We start from the raw sequence: 5,958 nt of genomic DNA on the forward strand, positions 1-5,958 counted from the left end.
ATTACTGTATCATTCTTCTTGTCATTTTTGATCTGAAATAAGTGGACCTTAACGGTTGTGCCGTGACAGACTGTTGTATTCAGAGATTTGCTAGGTGCGCCTAGAGACTATCGATCCTTTATTATGTAGCTGGTAAAATAATTTAAAATAATTGCACTTAATATCTATCCTGAAAGAGGAACAATGGAAATATATTCAGGAGTGAAAATATATTTATTTCACAAGGAAGTGTTCCCTTGTGGTGAAATATTTGTGTTGCGGCTTTTGTGTTGGTACTCGCCTGCCGCATTTCATTTGTTACAGTTGGCACTGTGCTGCTGCGTTTTGTTTTATACACACACTGAACATAGTGACGGGCAGCAGTACACGGGTTTTGGTGTACCTCTGAATTTGTTGTACATATGTACAAATATGCAGTGTTTTATTCATGTGTAATAAATGTTTGAATCACCTTCTGAGTGCTGTGTTTGTGTCTGCTCGTTTGGGGCAGTCTGGTTCTCCATCGGAATTGTTTCAAATTTGTATTTGTGCGCCTATGGAACTGAACTTTGGTATGTGTGGCCGATATGTTATTTTGTCGTTCGCAACATAAAAGTTTGGTCCTTCCGGGCTGGAATCATTGTGAACTTTGAACATTTTGCTAGTCGTGCTAGTCATTATAAAATTGTTATCGTCATGAATTGCTGCCTGCAACCGCCATTTTAATATAGCAACGAGCTTGCCACGAAAAGCATCGTGAACAGTTATTGTATTAAAGCACCAAGATGTCGTGCTTAAGACTAATTACCGAATGTTTGAATTCATCATATTAAGATCTCAACGAAGTCTACATTGTTTTGGAACTGTTTTGATATCGCACGTTAACAATCTGTGGAATGTTACCACGTGCTAACGTATTTGTTCTTGTGAGCTGTTTACGCCAGCTTGTATCTCATACCCTGATGTTCGAGATGTTAAATGCTGCTTATAATTAGGACTCCAGAGAACATTACATCGCAGACGTCATCTTATGGACTTTCCAGTCACTTTGGGCATGTGGTTCCAGTCAAGGAGTGGTTCCAGTGATACCTAGTGATGATTAATGATACCGCACCGTTATGTACTGTAAGTGTGTTCCGTTTGTCTTTATTGTTCCTATCTTGATTAAGGTGGACATCCTGCCTAATATCCTAACCCTACTGCAAGCACTTCCCGTGTATAGAATTAATAGATTTGTCTTGATTTCTCATGGGCATTATAAGATTTCGTGCCAATAATTTGTTGGGCCGCTTTGTGTATTTTGCATATTCAAAACGTACGTGGTTTATTATACGTTATTTCATGCTTTCGTGCATCTACCTACATTGTTGGTTAGATTCAAAGACTGTCACTCATTCCAACAATGCAAAATGAATGCAGAGCACTGAATATAGAGCTTATTCTTTGCATAGTCACCATAGTTTTAAGATTGATTTCTATTATTATCTTGTCAATATGATTACCCGAACTATTCATCATGGTGTTTGAATGCAAAGAAAAGGCTGATCAAAAACGTGGTCTACTTAAGAGGTCATTAACTCACATCGAAAATTAATTGAAGCAAGATCACATCAACCATCACCAAATCAATCAATACTGATCTGCATTTAGGGCAGTCGCCCAGGTGGCAGATTCCCTATCTGTTGCTTTCCTAGCCTTTTCCTAAATGATTTCAAAGAAATTGGAAATTTATTGAACGTCTCCCTTGGTAAGTTATTCCAATCCCTAACTCCCTTTCCTATAAATTAATATTTGCCCCAGTTTGTCCTCTTGAATTCCAACTTTATCTTCATATTGTGATCTTTCTTACTTTTATAAACGCCATTCAAACTTATTCGTCTACTAATGTCATTCCACGCCAACTCTCCGCTGACAGCTCGGAACATACCACTTAGTCGAGCAGCTCTTCTTCTTTCTCTCAATTCTTCCCAACCCAAACTTTGCAACATTATTGTAACGCTACTCTTTTGTCGGAAATCATCCAGAACAAATCGAGCTGCTTTTCTTTGGATTTTTTCCAGTTCTTGAATCAGGTAATCCTGGTGAGGGTCCCATATACTGGAACCATACTCTAGTTGGGGTCTTACCAGAGACTTATATGCCCTCTCCTTTACATCCTGACTACAAGCCCTAAACACCCTCATAACCATGTGCAGAGATCTGTACCCTTTATTTACAATCCCATTTATGTGATTACCCCAATGAAGCTCTTTCCTTATATTAACACCTATATAATTACAATGATCCCCAAAAGGAACTTTCACCCCATCAACGCAGTAATTAAAACTGAGAGGACTTTTCCTATTTGTGAAACTCACAACCTCACTTTTAACCCCGTTTATCAACATACCATTGCCTGCTGTCCATCTCACAACATTTTCGAGGTCACACTGCAGTTGCTCACAATTTTGTAACTTATTTATCACTCTGTAGAGAATAACATCATCCGCAAAAAGCCTTACCTCCGATTTCACGCCTTTACTCATATCATGTATATATATATGAAAACATAAAGGTCCGATAATACTGCCTTGAGGAATTCCCCTCTTAATTATTACAGGGTCAGATAAAGCTTCACCTACCCTAATTCTCTGAGATCTATTTTCTAGAAATATAGCAACCCATTCAGTCACTCTTTTGTCTAGTCCAATTGCACTCATTTTTGCCAGTAGTCTCCCATGATCCACCCTATCAAATGCTTTAGACAGGTCAATCGCGATACAGTCCATTTGACCTCCAGAATCCAAGATATCTGCTATATCTTGCTGGAATCCTACAAGTTGAGCTTCAGTGGAATAACCTTTCCTAAAAACGAATTGCCTTGTCACGAACTGATTTCCAGGCAAAATAGGCTGCCAGAAATTTGGAAGGAATTCAGCATTGTTAGGGAGTATCTAGAATGTGAATTAGACTAAAAATCTAACGAAACTCACTTTGAAGAGCATGATGAATTCGAAAACAGTAATCATGCAATAGTTGGTAGGATTCAAGAATTACTTTGTTCATTTGAAAGACCCAGGAGTCCTAGTAACGCATCCATTATTTATGATAACTCTACTCGGTCCAACTGTAGCTTGAAGCTCCCTCCCATTGAATTGCCTGTTTTTAAAGGAGATTTGACAACATGCTTGAGTTTCAGGAACAGCTTTCAAAGCTTAGTTCTTAACAATACACACATTGACAATGTGTAAAATCTACACTACCTATTGTCGTCTCTTCAAGGCGAACCTAGAGATTTGTTGGATAACCTATCCATATGTGCTGATAACTTCACTGTTTCTTGGAATTTAATTAATGAAAGGTACAATAATAAACGCTTAATTGATTCACAGCATGTAAAACATTCGCTCAATCTCCATAATCGTACTAGGGGATCTTCTGTCGAATATTGCAAATTGATAAACCAAGTAAAATCTAACCTTAGTGCTATTGAAAATTGGGAGGGTCAAGTTCCACTTCATGAAATTTTGCTACAGGAATTGATTGTAAATAAAATCAAGTCCAACCAGAGAAGTGAATGGGAAAACAAATTTGCCTCCACTGATATTCCCACACTAAATAATTTAATTGACTTCTTGGAAAGAAAATGTCAAACATTAGAGCTAACAGAATGCAAGAAACCTGTGATTGAGCAAAAACGAGACTTAAAATCCAACCTAAAAGCACTTCACATTACCAACAATAGCACTTCCCTGTATTGTAGGTTTTGTAAACTTGATAATCACAGCATTTCTGAATGTAGAAAGTTCAAACAAGCAAACATTGATCATCGTCGTATGTTTGTGAGGGAAAATAAACTTTGTTATCTTTCTTTTTCCGTTTCTCATGTTTCTAAACAGTGTAATCAAAACATGTGCCGCCAGTGTAATGGGCCCCACAACTCATTGGTTCACGAGGAACAAACAAGTCGTCAATAATAACAATAATAATATGAATGCTACAAGTTCTGCAATTGTTTCACCCACTGCTATGTAGGTTGTTTTAGGACTAGGTTTTAATGTTTTGCTGAGCACTGCGTGTGTAGGAGTAAAAGATAGCTCAGAAGAGATTGTACTAGTTAAATCTTTGTTAGACTCTGAGAGTCAATTATTCTTTGTGACTTCTGATCTTGTCAAGAAGCTTGGTATCCCTACAAGGGCTTGTCGTCTACCTATTGTTAGTATAGGCAATGCGAATGTGTCTCCTGTAAGTTCCACATGTAACCTTGTTTTGTTCTCTAATGTATCAGATTATACATTGAAGTTGAACTGTGCAGTCGCGAACACAATCACAAGTCCATTTCATGCGCAGGAAATTGATTGTTCCAATTGGGTTATTCCTCATGATATTATTTTGAATGGTAGGACATTTAATCATCCCTCTACTATTGACATTTTGCTAGGTGATGAAGTCTACTACGAAATTGCATCTTCTAATATTTTGCATAAGAAGGGTTATCCCGCCTTATTAGATACCGAATTTGGTTGGGTGCTGTCAGACACTTTCCCTGAGTCATGCATTAAGAATAATGCCAAGGCTCGTCGTGCCAATCTTGCAAAACTTGGTTCGATTGACACTAAACTCCAAAGGTTCTGGGAGCTCGAAGAACTTCATCAACCAGCCCTTACTCCTGAAGAAAGCGCTTGTGAAGAACACTTTGTGAATAGTGTTCAAAGAGATGATACTGGTAGGTTTGTTGCCAAACTTTCTATTCGTGCTGAAGTGCCACTTGTAGCTGAGTCTAAGCACAATGCTGTTAAAAGGTTCAAACAGATGTAAAGTAAATTTGCTAAGCTTCCAGAGTTGAAAAGGAAGTATGTAGATTTCATGCGTGAATACAGTGAAATAGGTCACATTGAAATTGCACCACCAGAGACCTCTAAATTTTTAAGCTTCTATATGCCGCATCATTATTTGCTCAAGGATTCTAGCAATACAACCATGCTGAGAGTTGTTTTTGACGGAAGTTGTGAATCATCAAATGGGATAGCATTGAATTCTATGTTAATGGTTGGTCCTACCATTCAGCCTGACATGCTGTCCTTGCTGTCCATTGTTTTAAGGTTCAGAACCTATTTCCTTGCTCTTACGGCTGACATTTCTAAGATGTACAGATGTGTGCTAATTCATCCTGACCACAGGAATCTTCAGAAAATTGTTTGGCGTGAATCTACTGATGAAGAAATCGAGGACTACCGTCTTACTGCTGTCACATACGATACAAGATGTCTAGTTCAACTTGCCGATGAACACAAGAAATCTCACCCCACTGCATCAGAGATCATTCGCTTATGTTTTTATGTTGACAACCTGCTGACAGGTACTAGTTCAGTTGAAGAAGCTAAGGAGCTTTAATCAGAAATCTCTTCTGTGCTTGATAGTGCATCTTTTCATCTTAGAAAGTGGACGTCAAATTGTCAGAAGCACTTGCCAATGTCCCTTTATTAATTATTAATTATTAATTATTAATTATTAATTATTAATTATTAATTATTAATGCCTTTATTTTCCTCCGATCTACAGAATTGAAGCCTTATTGATCTATTAAGTAGAAAAATAATAATGCCCAACCTAGGCAGCTTAATCTAACATACACATATAATAATTCCTGTAAAATAAACATATCTGACACCAAAGCAAGGAAAAAAGCCGTATTGATATAAATAATAATAATCAAATGGCAACGAGGTAGAATGGTCTGTTGTCCCTAGTATAAGACAGTATGACAGTATGGCAATGAAAAACAAAACTGGTAACATATTGCTATGTAGAGTACGATGTTGTGTCAGATTTGCATCTGCACTTTAAACAAGACAGTATGACAGTATGGCAATGAGAAGCTAAACTGGTAACATATTGCTATGTAGAGTACGATGTTGTGTCAGATTTGCATCTGCACTTTAATCAAAGAGTATATCACTTCCGGCCGGGTTCGCACTCAGCATATTCTTTCTTGAACAC

Source organism: Anabrus simplex, chromosome 7 (assembly GCF_040414725.1).
Source record: "Anabrus simplex isolate iqAnaSimp1 chromosome 7, ASM4041472v1, whole genome shotgun sequence".
In the NCBI taxonomy this organism is placed as follows: Eukaryota; Metazoa; Arthropoda; class Insecta; order Orthoptera; family Tettigoniidae; genus Anabrus; species Anabrus simplex.